The sequence below is a fragment of the Neofelis nebulosa genome, chromosome 6 (genome assembly GCF_028018385.1).
Source record: "Neofelis nebulosa isolate mNeoNeb1 chromosome 6, mNeoNeb1.pri, whole genome shotgun sequence".
Taxonomy (NCBI): domain Eukaryota; kingdom Metazoa; phylum Chordata; class Mammalia; order Carnivora; family Felidae; genus Neofelis; species Neofelis nebulosa.
In genome coordinates, this window is record NC_080787.1 from 104,401,183 (window position 1) to 104,417,874 (window position 16,692).

The 16,692-nt window shown below is 45.2% G+C and overlaps 1 protein-coding gene and 1 long non-coding RNA gene across 6 annotated transcripts in view; one reads left to right on the forward strand and one right to left on the reverse strand.

Moving 5' to 3' along the window:
• The window catches only part of FYN (FYN proto-oncogene, Src family tyrosine kinase), a 217,716-nt gene that overhangs the window by 178,303 nt on the left and 22,721 nt on the right, over window positions 1-16,692 (reverse strand). For 3 of the 5 annotated variants that reach the window (XM_058734998.1, XM_058734999.1, XM_058734992.1), the window contains exon 2: window positions 10,534-10,573. The exons of 1 other annotated variant lie outside the window; for it this stretch is intronic. The gene's annotated coding sequence lies outside the window, so the exon portion shown is untranslated. Of the gene's footprint in view, window positions 1-1,552; window positions 1,916-10,533; window positions 10,574-16,692 lie in introns of those variants that run through there. One more of the 5 variants, XM_058734994.1, reaches the window with a different exon arrangement.
• Window positions 5,262-12,986, forward strand: LOC131514706 (uncharacterized). Its single transcript, XR_009263221.1, has 3 exons — window positions 5,262-5,437; window positions 9,993-10,254; window positions 12,677-12,986. It is a non-coding gene; the product is annotated as an uncharacterized LOC131514706 (long non-coding RNA).

The following is a 16,692-nucleotide window of genomic DNA, read 5'->3' on the forward strand; positions in this document are numbered from 1 at the left end:
AGAAGTTAGGGGCAAGGGAAGAATGGACAGGCAGAGCACAGAGGATTGTTAAGGAAGTGAAAATACTCAGTCTAATGGTGACTACACATGATTGCACATTTATCCAAGCCCATAGAGCATATAACACCAAGAGTGAACCCTAATGTAAACTATGGACTTGGGGTGATAATGATGTGTCTATGTAGGTTTATCAACTATAACAACTGTACCACTCTGGTGGGGATGTTGACAGTAGGGGACACTGTGCATGTGTGGGGGCAGGCGTATATGGGAAATCTCTGGGCTTTCCCTTCAATTTTACTGTGAACTGCTCAAAAAAGTAAAGCCTATTAAAAAAAAAACAAACCTGAAAAAACAAAAACCAAAAAACAAAACAAGAACAACAACAAAAAACAAGTGCTTTTTCCTGTCTTGATACCTCTTACCCTGTTGGCTCTGAAATTGTTTCTGAAGCTTTTTCCTTCGAAAAACATTACATAACATCTTGTTGTTTCATTTACTACCTAGAAAACATGGAAGCCTAGCTATATTTTCCTCTAAGCCACTGTAAAAATAGAAGAAAGAAGTTACGGGGCACCTGGGTGGCTCAGTCAGTTAAGCGGCCAACTTTGGCGCAGGTCATGATCTCACGGTTCATGAGTTCGAGCCTCACGTCAGGCTCTGTGCTGACAGTTGGGAGCCTAGAGCCTGCTTCGGATTCTGTGTCTCCTTCTCTCTCTCTGCCCCTCCCCTGCTTGTGCTCTTTCTCTCTCAAAAATAAACAAACATTTAAAAAAAATTTTTTAAAGTTACATGATTGGCTAGTAGCCAATATTTATTAATACCAAATATGAGAAAATACAGTAAATATTATGGTAACTGTCAAAAGTCTTTCTGTTCTTCCAATTCATGGGTCATACACGAAAAACAGCACTCTTGACATTTTGTCAGTGAGGCCTCGCCCATCCCTAAAACTTCACTGTGGATCACCGTGAGGACTTCCAAACTTTGTGAGTAGGTTTCACAAGTTATTTCGTGTTCAATACCTGAGGGCTGTTCAAACTTTTCCCAATGATCAAATTTACTTTTTTTCAATTAGCATCACCCTGATGCACCTCTCTGGTAAAGGAAACAGAATGTTTTTCTCCCTTATTTAATAACTGTATAATAGGCAAAGTTTTTTAAACTACTGCTTCCCATACCACCCGTTTAGGACTACTTTTCAGAACATTCCTCCAAAGATCAACAAAATCATCTCCCCAACACGCACACACGCACGCATACACACACACACACACACACACACACACACACAAACACACAGGGGTCCCATCTGTTTTAAATTACTGTGGCACTAAGTCTTGATGAAGAGCAGTAGAAAAAATAATGTCGTGGAAAGAAATGGGGCTTCCCTGGCCCATTCTTCTAGCCCAAGTCTCTGCCCCATGTCACACCTGGAAGTGACCCGATCCTTGGCCGGTACTGCCCGAAAGAAAGAGGGGACGACAAAAAGACATTTGGGACCCTCCTGTGTCACCCTCCCTGCGCCCCGCGGCCCCCCTCAGACACTCACCACTGTTGCACCTCTTCCCTTGACCATCTGCCTCCTGCGCAGCCAGCATCACACGGCTCTTCGGTGGCACAGCAGGACTTACTCAGGCCCCTGAGGCCCACACACTCTTTCCACTACATCATGCTGCCTCGTGACTGACCCTGAAACCACCTCACTTGGTCTTGGCAGTCTTATGTGGAAGGACTATGCAAATAGATGAATTGTTGTCTCACCCCCTTCTTCTGTTAACACAAACGATCCACAGAGCATCCCACTTCCCTTCCCTCACTTTACACGCGGACTACACTCAGTCGTGGTATGTTTCACAACTTAATGAACACCCCTACATCTTCCAAGAAGCAGCCTTATGCACCCGACAGCGGGGCCTGCTCTTCGCAGACCACATAATCGGCAAAGGAGGCCTCTTTAGTAGAGGCTAACCCTAGAAACAAACATTAGGGCTCCACATCTGAATTCGGGCTTCTGGTCTCACCTCAAGAATCACCCACGGGCTAACACCCACAAGCGTGTTATGGAAAGCGGGGCTCAGAACTGACACCCGCTGACATCAGTGAGAACAACTGGGACCTCTGCCCTCAAAGCTGTGAATAACCAAGCACCCTACCAACTCTCCCTTCCTGAGGCACTGCCCTATCTCAGGGCATTTTCACAGGACTGTCAGAGTAGATTATAGACACAGAGTACCTGGATGTCAGCAAAGCATCTGACAGTCAGTCATTCAAAGCATAGCTGAGTGAGATGGGAAACGCTGGGCCAAGTGACAGTTCAGTTTGAGGGCCTCAGAGGTAACTGAGCAACCACACCCAGGGGTGCTAACATCACAGAAGAGCAACACTGGCTTGGAGGGAGGTCCTCGCACAGTGGGGCTTTGTAGGTTTATCCCTGGTAACGTTTTCATCGAGATGTGCTTAAGGGGATCACAAATAATTCATGGCTGAGGGGACAATTAACGAGAGGAATGAACAGAGATTTGAAAACATTTCAACAGGCTGGAATACTGCCAAAACTGACCAAAACAACAACCAAAAAAGAACCCAAGGAATTAACAGAGATAAGGCCCTACTTTCAATGGTAAAAAATCATTTGTGCATATATAGGAGGGTGTCATCGCCTGCCCTACACCCTCTAATCTGCTTAGCTGGGACGACTCAGCCCTATTCACAAGTTCTGCCATGGGCCCCTGACCCCAGGCTCTGAGTGGGTGAGGCTCCAGGCCTCAGATACACATCAGTGCTGTGACTCTTGACTTCAGACCGGGGGCTTCCTTTTATTCTCTGGTCTCAAGCTCCTATCTTGGGCCCTCCCCTGTTTTGGCAGTGGACTCTAACTCGTCTTTCTGGACTCAACTCTTTTCATCAGATTCCTGGCTGGAGTCTCATCCCTGTACACCAGTGCTCCTATCTACCCCTTGGCCTGCTCAGCTGGCCAGTTCCTCTGCCAGACATCTGTCCATCTAGACTGCCACTGATGGAAGACTTTCTCCAGTTTTATGCCTCACCTAACTGTCTACGTCCTAAGTGCCCCCTGTTTGCTGCTGGTTACATCTCCATGAGCATGCTCCAGCCTGTGGATGTATCTGTTCTGTGAATCCCTATCTGGAATCTACTCGGGGTCCCAAGCTGATCCCATACCGCTAATGATAGAAACTTGGCTCTTCTATCTGGTAGGGGCAAAAGGTAGAGGTTGGAAGCAATTCATATTTTAAAGTCTTAAGGATTTTTGTTGAACCCACGTTCAGTGCAAGCTAGAAGTGCAACAGAGTGGAGATGTGACCTTGATTCGCCTAAGGGTAACACATAATGATGCAGAAAACACGTGCATCTCACAAGATCCAACAGTCAGGGGTACAGTCCTTACCCTATGCTGGGCAAGTTACCTCAGAAGTACTGTTCGTGTCTGAGAGCTATGTTCTTAGAGAGACAATGATACAAAGGGGATACCTCCAGGGGGGTGCAACCAGAACAACGGGATTTCTGATATTAAGTAATGTGAGTACTTGTAAGAACCAGGGCTGCTGGCCGAGAAAAGGGGGATTTGCAGGGATGGAGTTCTCAGGTGCTTCGAGCTGCCACATGAAGGATGGCTGAGGGGCTTATATGGCGAGACAGCTTGGGGTCAGCAGCGGAAGAGGTGGACTGAAGCAGTAAGAGCTGGTGCCATCTCCGCTCCTGACTTGAGTGACCCTGTATCTTGGGCCTCAGTCTCCCCCTAAGACTGGAAGGCTATGATTTTGAAGGCTCCTCCCTGCTCTCAGAGCCCATGATTCTTCATCCTTACATCAACCCCAATCTGAGAAAGAACACGGCATGGCTTTGCCTGTTCTGAGGCCTGGGAGACCAGATGGGCTCTTAGGTCTCCTGAGGGGCCCCTTCTAGGAAAATCAACCCCACTGAAATAATGTGTGAAACCAGTGGTAATAAGCTTTATGTTTCAGGAAATGAAAAATGTAGAAATTGTCAAAGAGAAGACAGAGGCAGAAAAATGTCCACTTCTCCTCCCCAAGACATTCACTTCCCAATCCCTGCAATCTGTGACTGTCCCCTCACACAGCATGACAGAGTATGATAAAGTTAAGGATCCTGGGAGGAGCAGTTTATCCTGGATTATCCAGTGAGTTCTAAAAGCCATCACAGGTATCCTTACAAGTGGGATGCATGGGAGATGTGACACAGACACACACAGAAGAAGACAATTTGAAGGCGGAGGCAGGGACTGGAGTGATGTGGCCCCAAGTCAAGGGAATGCCTGTAGACACCAGGAGCTGAAAGAGGCAAGCAGTGGGGTTCCTCCAAAGCGTCTGGAGAGGATACACCCCTGATACCCCAATAGTGGACTCTGACTCCTAAAATCATGACAGAATAAGTCTGTGGTTTTAAGCCATCAAGTTTGGGGTCACCTGCTATGGCAGCCACAGCAAACTAATACTAAGGTTTTCTGCTTGAACTTTTGTTGTAGCCCAGTGTGGGCAGTAATAACCTTCTTTAGGGGCAAAGCTTGAATTTTTATGTATTTTTGATGGCCTATCCCATACTATCTCAAAACAGGTGCAGCTCTGCTTTTAAAAGTGTTTAGGGGCAGTGACAAAGGTATCTTCTAAGCCATTCTTTACACATATTTTACTAATAATGTCTCCTTCACAGGAGACTGCAGCAGACAGTATGTCTATGCAAAAGGCAGACAACCAAATGATTCCAGCCTCTACCCAGCAGGCCTGGCTGCAGGGCAAGAGATTATGCAGCCTCTCGTGGCTACAGGAGAAAGCCTACAGAGTTGGCGGGGGGGGGCGGTCTTGCTTCTCCATTGTAATGCAGGCTGCTTTTCTCCCAGCAGTGTCCGGCTCCCCCCTTGCAGATGATGAACGCTACTAAGATGAGGACAAGAAAATGAACCCCGGCATAGGGACAGGCCACAGAGTGTCCTGCAGGCCTCCCTCGGACTGCCATCCCCCATCCCGTAAGTCACTCTCAGGCTGTCACCCCACAGGCACCACCTGGTGGGACCAGGTCAGGTTTAAAGAGGCGGTTCCCCTTTAAGTTTCTAATTTCTTTTTGATCAAAACATCATTCCTATTTTTAAAACCGCACATAAGGGTGAAAGTCCTTTAAATTTAGAGAAGAGAAAATGAAAGATGCGTATGAAATTACCAGTTAAATTACATGAGGCTGGTGATGATTCATTTGTCTTCTGCTCTTTTGGGCTTCAGTACAAGAGAACATCCACCGTGGAGTGGAAACAGAAGGGTGCTCCAGGTCTGAGTGCCACTTGTGGATCCTGTCACTTCTCGATGTGAGTCTTTGGGCAAATCACGTCACTTCTGTTGAGCTGCATTTCCCTCACATGTAAAACAGAGCAACTGAGGAAGAGAACATGTGGCCTAGGACACTGGTGAGCCCCCGGGTGTTTATTCATGTTCAAGGGACAAATGAATTATGTGTTCTGCATCCAAGGCTAGACAATTCAACCCTAATGTTTGAACTCTTTCCTTGAATCACAACATAATTTTTTTTATCTGTAGCTCTCCCAATGGTCATCACTGCCTGCCTGAGTTCATAATGTCTAGCAAGAAGGATCTTTTTGATCTTGGAAATTCAAATTGGCAGAGGGCGTGTTGTTTCTTCTACAGCGGCAGTTTTACAAGCCAGAGATTTATATAAAAGAAAGTTGGTCAGTTATCATGGGTGATGCATAACAACTGCTTTTGGTGCACGACTAAAACTGTTTGCTCTTCAACCTAAAAGAGAACTCTGCGCAAGTTCCTCCCTCCCAAACAACCCCCTCCCTCGCACCCAAGCCATTCCCTTTTCCTGATCCCTGGTCACCCCCAGCCTTTCCTTGGGCATAGAGAGGCTGGTCTTTCCCCATGCCCAATCTCCTCCAAGAGAATGGGTCAATCTGTATGGAGGCTGGGGCAAGGCGTGGCTATGGGAGCCAACTGGGCATCCCATAGGCCCTGGGGCTGGCAACCCTAAGAGTGTGGATCAGAGAAGGCCAAAGAGGGGGAGGGTTCCAGCTGTACACCTGGGCTGCCCTCTCCAGTCCCCACACCCACTTAAGGAGCCCTCCCACTCCATTCAGGAAGCAATGGCTTCTACAGAGGGCAGGAAGTTCTCTTGATGGCTGTTCTTCCCTCTTCCTCTTTACTCTTTCTGCCTCCTTATCGAAAACGTGCACAGTGAGACGCTACACCCTGACGCCTCCCCCATACGCATACGTTCTCCCTGAAGACACATCCTCATGCCTTCCCAGCGACCAGCATTCTCAAGCCTTGGGACTCCCCACGCAAGCACAGCTGACCTGTTGGCCCCTGGAAGTCCTATTCCTCTTACTAAAGAAAAATCTTGTCTTAATTAATCTTTCCACTCTTCTCAACCAGCTATGTAGGACTTGCATACACATGGCTTTAAAGCTTGGTTCCAGATGCAGTCTCAAATTTTGAACCCTCAATTGTTTAGTATCACTTTGGTTTTTTTTTGTTTGTTTGTTTTTTTTTTTTTTTTTTTTTACAGAAACTATCAGCTCCACAGTAAGAACCTAGGATATTGTTATGACTTCTCTTGGGACTTATTAAAACAAAAGAAATATTGAAAAATGGAGCAACTCTATGTACATTCTACATTTACAGATAAACACATTTCAAGGAATTCACTGGGGAGAAGGACATGTTCTAAAGCATTCTACTTTCTTTTCTTTTGCATGACAATTTTTACTTGGGGAGGCCACTCTATCAAACAGACAGCAGTATTTGTGGCCTATTTGTGGCCTGAAGGCAGTTATCTAAACCCTGCAAACAGCGGAATAGCAATACAGGAATTCTTGGTCTCACTGAGACTACAGAAAGGACGGGTCTCTCTCAAGGCAAGTGCCAAAACACTTTCAATTGTGCAGAACAAAGGCCATGCAGGAAATGTGGAAATCAAACCTCTCTCCTTAGCCCCTTGAAAGTCATTAGGAGCAAAGTGGATGTTATTTTAATCAAAGCCATTTAAATCATGATTTAAATTACCAAAAAAGATAAGCCAATTTAACCAGCTTTGCTTTTTAAAAGGTACATTTTTGTCCTTCTGACATAACCTGATTACACATTCTTTAAAATTCAGTTGAGTATGGGTTTTACTTTTAGAAGATAAACGGTATATATTTAAATCAGTGATTTATGTAAACCAAACTTGGAAGTGTATCCCTTAATAATTCGAGAAGATTCTCTGCAAAAACAAAAACAGTATTACTGGTTCCCTTGTGCTCTTAATGCTCCTCCCTCTTTTGTCTTTGCTTGCACGGAGACTTCATTCTTAAGAACTATCTATTCACTTGTCTGCTTGAGACTTTGTATTTTTGAAGAGAAAGCCAAGGAAGTCTTATCTCCATACAATGCTATTAACAAGCATGGTTTCCAAGATAAAACCTAGAGATGGAGAAGAGAAACATGATTTCTGGAATACACAGATTTTTTTACTCTGCCACTTACCAAAGTGGCTTTCAAGGACTCTTATTACCCCCTAATTTGGTTATGTGTCATTCATTCATGCCTGCAGTCAACCTTTTAAGAGGGCATTCTAGAAACCAGGCATTAGGTTTGGCACATGGAAGGATTCAGACCTGACAGAACTTACAGTTCAATAGGAACACAGATACCAGACAGTTATTGCACAAATAACTATACAACAATAGCTATGAAGAAGTGCATGGTAGCAGGGCAACCCCATCTAGAATGGGAGAGAGTGTCATGGAAGACTCCTCTAGAAGGTAACACTGCTTTTTTGTTACTCACAAAACTTCTTAAAAAGAGGTCACACAAATATATTGTCTCAAATAGTATCACTTCCAAGGTAAGGTAGGGTATGAGAAAAAGAAGCTCTGGAAACAGATATGATTAGGACCCTTACTATTACCATGGTGCCTCAAGCAACTCATGGTAAGGGATATGGCTGCCTCACAAGAGTGCTGTAATGGTCAAGTGTGATGCATAGAAAGCACTCAGTATGTAGTAAATGCTCAATAAACCATAGATAATAATAATTACAGACTTCATGTTGATTTAGCTTTGAGCTGTGACACATCAAGATAAAGCATACTTTACATTCATAGTTCTATCTTCACAAAAATGTTCAACTGAAAGAGAAAACTCAAAAATACATTTAGAAAAAAACACACCATGACTTCTGTAATTTTTTCTTTCTCGGGTTGGCCAACAGATATCACTTAATTATACAATGGAGGTACACTCTAGTCTAGATTCTTCTTGGCAGATACATAAACACAAGCAAAAAGAATAGTTTATACATCTGTGCTCAGCAGCCTTCTATCAGCATTAGAAAAAATTCTGGAATTGGAACTTTTGAATTAGAACTTTTAAAATAGTGAACTCCCCTAGGGTGGTTAAGTGTTTTCCAGGTCATTAGCTACATGACCGAGAGGGTACAACAGGCAGAGTCCTCTGCATGCAGCTCAAATTCCCGCAGTCCAAGAAGCATTTCCCACCTCACTTTTAGCTTCTCTCATTCTGAATTCCAGCAGTACTTACAAACACCCAACTCACACGGCAGGGTCCATCACACTGCTCACTCCTTCATCAGATGCTCACTGCTGCCAGTGTTGTGCTTGAGGGTACATTCAACAGACAAGGCTGTGCCTTCAAGGAGCTCCCAACCCCTGGTGGGCCTTATTAAGCATCCTTCAGACTCGTGGCTAACAGCCCTTTATCCTTTTTGGTACAAAGCCCAAGTCAGAAAACAAGTATGTGTGGTTTGTGTTTTTAAGTTAAAAAATGAAGAATTTTACTTGATCCTGGAAAAGGGACCATGTTACTAATGAGAAAAATGAGGCTCACATAGGAGAGAAGATTTGCCTAAGGTCTTAGACCAAGTGAACAGCAGAGCCAAAGTGAGAACCTAATTCATACCACTCGGGACTTCCCACCCCATTTACTGAACCCTCTTGTCTGCCTGGCATTGGGATGTACTGAGAACAGAATTAACAGACCCACCTCCTCCATTCGCTGGCCCTCCGGGATTCACGGGATTCACCTCGGCTTGAGTGGCACAAGGCAGGGCAAGCCCTAAAACCTGGAACAGCTCCAGGCATCTCTTAAACTGTCCCCCAGGGTTCTGGCTATTATAGCTGGTCTGCACTACACCACCCTGAGGTGGCTCCTGGTACCCAAAGGCTCTGTGGCCCAGGAGGGCCGCAGTGCTGACCCCCCACCCCACTTATGGAGTGCCTTTGCCAGCCCCTGGCTTCCACAGCCAAAACGCAAGCACACCAGGATTTCAAGAAGGCTTCCCTCCAATCTAGCCCTGAGTAGAGCCTTTCAATTTCCCTGAGTCACGTTGGTTTGTAGGAGCTGAAAAGGCCACCACTGATCACAGGCCATTCTGTAGAAAGTAGGGGGCTACGCGCGTCAGGGGTTGCTCATAATCGTTCTAGAATAAGGTTTCAGTCAGTATACTTCCTCAACTTAAAGGTACACTGACTGAATACAGAATGGCTCTAGTTCAGGGAGAAGAACCTGTCTTACACACAAATTTAAAACGAGAACCCCAAGTCATTCTTAGATGATGAAGTAGAGCCCCTGAATGGCCAGGGATGGAAGAATGTAACGCAGACCTGCTGAAAAATTACACCCAAGGCAATGTGATTGGGTAGGGGAGATTAGGGCAGCAAAGGATCCCACGGGTAGCTAGTGAGGCCCGTTTAGGTCCAGCCTTTCTTGGAAACCCAAGGCCTCTGGGAGACGAGAGAAGTACAAGCAGAGAAGACTCAACCAGTGTTTACAGAAACAGAGTGTGTGGCTCCTTCACACATGCCCTTCATCAGGGAGCTTTTCTGGATGGCCTGGCCTCACTCTGCACTCCCAGAGCCAGAGCCCCTTCCACACAGTTGTATCACACTGTACAATAATTGCCTGTGTACTTGTCTGTCGAATTCATTTTTGTCTCAACAGATTCCAGCATGGTGTCTAACACCCAGTGGGCATCAAAAAAATGGTAAGTGAATGAAAGAATGACCTGTGACACAGTGACTGTAATTCCAAGGTACAACTAGGGCAGAGGAAAGTAGCAGTCATCTCAGAGGGGAGAAAAACCAAAACCGGATGGACTGAAGGGGACCTTTCTAAACCAGGCTGAAGACAGAGTGCCACCCACCCCTCAGCAGTCCCTGAAGGCTCATCAGCCACAGGACACCTGTTCCATCCTATTTCTAGGGTAAGGAGGTACATCTTCTAGCTAAAACACATGTTCCCGTAATTATCAAAATTGAGTGTTACAACCAAGAGAAGGGAGAAAATAGTAGATTCACCTAAGTGAGGCAAGACTTTCTATTTCACATACCAGCTCGCTCCATCTCCAACTCAACCTCTCTTAGAAACCTACAGACTCAAGAGTCACAATCTCCAGTTCAGAGTCACCGAGTCTAGGGTCCCAATGGGACATGCTTTCTAATGCACAAGGCATGTGCTCTCAGTGCAAAACTTGTCAACTTACTTTTTCCACGTCTAGATCAGCATCCTGCTTCTTCAAAAAACTGTAGAAGAAAAAAAAAATAGACATCAAAAGAGAACGGAGCGCTCTTTTCCTATAAACCTCCCACAAAGTACCACCATAGAATTTCCATTTGCTGCAGACAATCAATTTGCCCACAACTTTTCTCTCGTTCACACAATTGTTGCTATGTCACAGTTGCCACAAACACCTGCCTGCAACTGCAAAGACCTGGCCCTGTACCATCAAAGGAAGCCAACATGAGATTTTAACTTTCTGAAGCCACCAAAGATACAGATGGAGGTCTTACACACACACACACACACACACAAACGCACGCACGCATGCACGCACGCACACGCACACCTTCTTTCCAGTGCCTACAGGTCATCCATAGTTGGGAAACATTAAAAAAAAAGAGTCTTCCAAGATCTTGTTCAGCTCACCTCTTGGCTTAAATCTTCCCTTAGCCCCCAACCCACATGTGCCCCACTTCCTGTCTGACTGTGGGTGGGCCTCACTGTCAAAACAGCCTTCTTAGGATGACCCCTCTTTCCCATCAGCTGGAGTTCCCCTCTCTGGGAGATGTGCCAACCCAGCAGCCTGCACCGACTTGTCCACGGAACTTAGGCCCCAGGAATACCTTAGAACCTTGTGCCAACCCCTGGCAAAGTAGAGTGCTGATTCTGTGGCACCCCTGCCCACTTCACATTAATCTTGAAAGTGCCAGGAGCGGGATGGCACCTTTCCAGTTTGCTCATGCACTCTGCCTGTAACCTGCCAATATTACGGTTCCTCGCTTATTATTTGCAATTTTAGCTGTTGGAACAAAGCTTCAGTTTTAGTATGATGATAAAGAATCAAAATGGTTGAATGGAATTACGTTGACAACAATATGTTAGGGCAGAAAGTAAAAGGTTTGAGGAATGTGAATAAAAAGGCAGCAACAATTTTTCCTCTCTTAGTAGAGACTCACACTTTTTGTCATTATGATTCTTGGCATCCTGGTCCATGGTTTAAAAGACTGCCATCATAAATTACTATCCCCATCAAAACCACCCCTCCCCCCAACACACACAAAAGAATTTTTGCAAAGAATGCATAATTAACAGTAACATCTTTGTTTTGTTTAATCAAAGATGACTCAGAATGAAGGAAAGAAAAAATGACCATGGGGAAGAGCATGAGAAACTCCTATATTGTCTTCCGCAGATGGGTATTCAAATCATGAACTGACTGCAGACATGCAGGAGAACGAGCATGAGGTTGGGGGGAGAGAATGTGCTAATGAGCATGCCACTACAGCCCGGACCTTAGCAACCCACATCACCCCATCTCTTCCTTGCTTCTGACACGCTGTCCTGTCCTAAGCAAGGAGATGCCACAAGTCAATATGTGCCTTTCTCCTGGCTAACCCACTAGGGATGCAGACACTGCTGAGCTGTAAAAAATGGGAATCCCCATTGTCTCAAAATGTTAACTAGCCTCCCTATCACCAGCAAAGAGTAATTCAGAATCGGGAGAACTTTTCACCAAAGGGAACAGATATACAGTGGAAGTCTGACTTCCATTCTTGAACACTTCCCCAAAGAAGTTTAGGAAGGCTGTCATTCTGATTTACAGACGGAATTTTTCTGTTTGCAAGGTGGAAGATTCCTTCATCCGCCACAGAAAAAGAAACACCTCCAGAATCACTACCCTTTCCCAAAGTAGTAACGAAACTTAACCTCTCTCATGCATACAGCACGAGTGCAACCACATGAGATAACCCCGTTCAACGGCAAGCTCTTCCAGAATGAGCCTTAGTGGGGCGCCTGGGTAGTTCAGTTAAATGTCCGACTCTCGGCTCAGGTCATGATCTCATGATTCGAGTTCAAACCCCACGTTGGGCTCTGCACAGACAGCACAGAGCCTGTTTGGAATTCTCTCTCCCTCTCTCCTGCCCCTACCCCACTCATGCTTTCTGTCTCTAAATAAACAAATAAACGTAAAAAAAAAAAAAAAAAATGAGCCTGAGCTCCATGGCACTTTAGCAACTGGTAGCAAAAGGAAAACTGAAAACCTGTTTGGAGCTGCTAGCTAACTACTGCAAAAGGAATGTTATCCATCCATACATATATGCAGCTTCATCCAATTTCTTTTTCAGGCTTACAAAACAGATGGAGTTAATTAACAAAGACAATACATATATGCATCATCCTGCAGCCATAAACCAGAAGGATGTCACAGCTTTAACTTCAAAGCCTCCCAGCAAGCACAGCCTGAGATATTTTTAGGCATCAGCTCCATTGTTTCAAAGAGGATATGGTTTGGTGAAATAAAATTGCCAAAAAGTAAAATTCACAGGACAACCTTGCTAGGATGAAGAGTGGCATTTGATTTTAAAACCAGTTATGTCTGTCTTAAAGGGTGTGCTTCTGCAAAGCTGAGAATAAATTTTGTCATCAAATGTTTAAGTGAAACAGAAGTACCTTTTATTTAAATGTCTTACATAAAAAAATCATTCTTTAAAAATTGACCGATTGTGCTATTTTATCTTTATTCTAAATATAAATTTTTGGAATATTCAAGTTTTAAATTTTCAAAGCTTAAGGCAAAAGAGACCTCCCTCCTCCTCTGTGTGTGTGTGTGTGTGTGTGTGTGTCTGCGAATAGACCGATATACATATATAGTTATACAGACATTTTCAATAGTTGACTTTGTATTCAATCGTGGGTTTGTGGCCATTAGGGCATTTTCCATGCTTTTATTCTTCCTGCTGAAGTAGTGCTAATGTTTTGTTTGAGAAACATGACTGAAGTGACCCAGATTCCCAAGCGGAAAAGGCTGATCCATGAATGTTGCAAATGTGTGACCGCCTGCAGGAATGAAAGCCAAAGCATAAGACCCTGGCCAAAAATGAACTACTCCCAACTATTTAGATCAGATCAAATCCTCTATTGGGAGAATACACAGAGACCTTCATTTTTAGAGGAAAGTCTAAAAGTAAAACTGAGAAGGCTTTGACTTTGAGTTCTCTTGATGCAGCCATTCCTGTAGCCCCCCCAACTCCTTGCTCTCCCATTTCCAAATGCCCAGGGGACGTCCCCCCTGGTCCCCACCACAGGGACCTTACAACCAGACAGTGCAGGCACAAGAATAAACAACCAGAGGGAGTGTCAGCCACATGTTCAGAGAATGGCAAGAGGCTTAGTAGTCCTACAGGGCAGAGAGGGACTTAAGAGTGTGGAGGTAGGCTGGTGGGAGAAAGGTGGGAAACTGAGGCAGAGGCCAGCTAAGAAGTCAGCCTGTGAGAGGCATACTCCTGCACTTACCAGTGTATTTTCTACACGCCTCTATCCCAGGAAGGGGGAGGAAAACAGATACAGCCCCCAGCATCTTCCTGGCACAGGACTAAGCACCGTCATTCTGATCTCACCAACTCTGCTGGGTAAGTATAGTTTTCTCGTAATTAGCTGTCAGGGCCCAGGACAAAAATCACCTTTTCACTCCTGTTTTCCTCTGGTCCCACTTCCGTGCAGAACTAGATTTCCTTTCCTCTGTGTTCTTACAGCACTTTACACAGTTCCTGCGTCCTGGTCTTCCCTGCTCCAGAGCAGCGCTCAGCCCAACAGGGGCTTCAGCTCTGCTGATGGAGGGGTGAAGGGTGAAGAGAGCCGGTGACAGAGTGACTGATGAAGAACTGACCAATAGAGCTGACTCAAGCTGCACGTAGGGTAGGGGTGTGTGTTGGGGGGAGGGCTGGAGGACAGAAATGCAGGGTGTGCCCACATACCACACAAGCCACATAGATAACCAGAAGCTGACCTTTCTTTCAATTTCATCCTGTGTCTTTAGCTATAAATAAGTGACCAAGATCCAATCTGGAGATTCTGCTATTATTTTTAATATTAGCCAGTGTTTCCTTTCCACTTAAAAAATATGACTGAGAAACTGACGCTCAATATGTTAGAGTCATAACCACAACTCCTGCGTGAAGAAGGAGACTTGAGGGATATGACAAATCCAAGACTTATTTTTTTTTTTTTTAATTTTTTTTTCAACGTTTTTTATTTATTTTTGGGACAGAGAGAGACAGAGCATGAACGGGGGAGGGGCAGAGAGAGAGGGAGACACAGAATCGGAAACAGGCTCCAGGCTCCGAGCCATCAGCCCAGAGCCTGACGCGGGGCTCGAACTCACGGACCGCGAGATCGTGACCTGGCTGAAGTCGGACGCTTAACCGACTGCGCCACCCAGGCGCCCCGACAAATCCAAGACTTAAATCATCGTTCTGGGTTTTGTTTGATTATTTCAAGAAAAGGAAGATTGAGAGAGAAATGAAATCTACTTTTCTCTTGCCACAGAATCTTCTCTATTTCCAATTCAACCCTTCTTACTACTTGCAAAAGATTTAAAATATTCATCGACCTGCCAAAAAACATCTGCATGCTACTCGACACATCTATTCACATCTGAATGCCTTCTTTCTGCTCCAACGATCATTACTGTATTCAGTCAAACTAAAGTGAGAACCTCAGAACTGTACGTGGTGTGATGTCAGTGGCACCGAGGATAAAATGGCCATTTGACAGCAACTTCCATATCAAGTGTGTCGACAGGGGCACTGCTCCTTTGGTTATTAACTTAGGATCCAAGGCACAAAAAAGACCAGGCAGGGCCAGACTCTGCCACAATTCCAAAGAAAGCTCAAACACACACAGAGTGTACACAGAAGCTCCTCAATGTTCCCCGGTGAAGGGGCGGCCCCTGGCTCCCTGCCTGCAGCCTGGGAACAGGCCCACTCTCTCAGTGGGCTTCCTGAGGCCTTCACAGCTGCACACAGACACGCAGTGCAGTGTTTGGGACCATCTACGCTCAAGGTCACCACAATCTTCTGTGTGCCCAACAGCTGGGGCAGGCCCCGGAGACAGGAGCCAGCTCAGACAAGGCCCTTTGTTGTGGGGTATTCCTCATTGCCTGGTTTACCCAGGAAAAATGTATTTTCCTTTAGCCATTCACTCTGGCCCTACCTCATTCTCCTGCGTCCTTCTCCACACATGAACCTTTTAACAAGGTTAAAAGCTAACCTCCCATCTTACCTCCCTCCCACCCTGGTAAAGGCACAGTGACACAATGGTGTCCATGTGCACAATGGTTAAGAGCAGAGGGCCTTGACAATGTTGGTGACAGGTCAAGACTCCTGAAGAGTTTAAAGGAAAGGGTCTAGCCTGGGAGAGGACAGTAAAGGTGGCTGGGGATCGCCTTTGGGTATCCTATGCTAGGAAGATGTACTTTGTCGTATAATCTCATTCTTATTTCTTTTATACAAACATTGATTTACTTCACTGAAAAGGTAATATACGCTCAATGAAAAATCTGGAAAATCTGGAACCCCTGTTATGATGTTGGAACTTTCCCCTTCTGGCCAGTATTTCTATGCTTATGTAAATGTTAACTGCTACTACAGCACCTCCAACTTGCATGTCACAACTGATGGCACATACAACTTATTTTGCATAGAGGCAAACAGTGGGGGGCAGGGTACCCTCAATATGAACAATGTACCTAGTAAAATTAATTGCAGGATCTATTTCAAGTAGTAAGGCACAAAAGGGAGGCTACATCACCTAAGGATGCTTCTCACCACTGACCTATGAATTGCTCTCTAAAACACAGAATTTTGGTCCATAGCCAGGGAGGAAGTGGTTGGATTCAGTTTTGTTTTGTCTTTTTTTTTTTTTTTTTTAGTCTTTTAATGTTTATTTTTGAGAGAGAGAGAGAGAGACGGAACATGAGCAGGGAAGGAGCAGAGAGAAATGGAGACACAGAATCCAAAGCAGGCTCCAGCTCTGAGCTGTCAGCACAGAGCCTGATGTGGGGCGTGAACCCACAAGCTGCAAGATCATGACCTGAGCCAAAGTCGGACGCTCAACCAACTGAGCTACTCAGGCGTCTGGGTTGGATCCAGTTCTATCTCTAGCTCTGTTATTTATTTGTTCTGTGACTGGGTGGGGGCAGGGGTGCAGGAAGGGTGACATTAAATAACCCATGGGGCCAGGCAGGTAAAACAAATGAATGAAGCAGGTGAGGTGGGGCTTGGGTGAGCTAAAGAGCCCTGAGGCCGCTGTCATGAGAACACAGGATTGGTTTTGTCAGACCTTCCAATTTTTTACAAAAGAA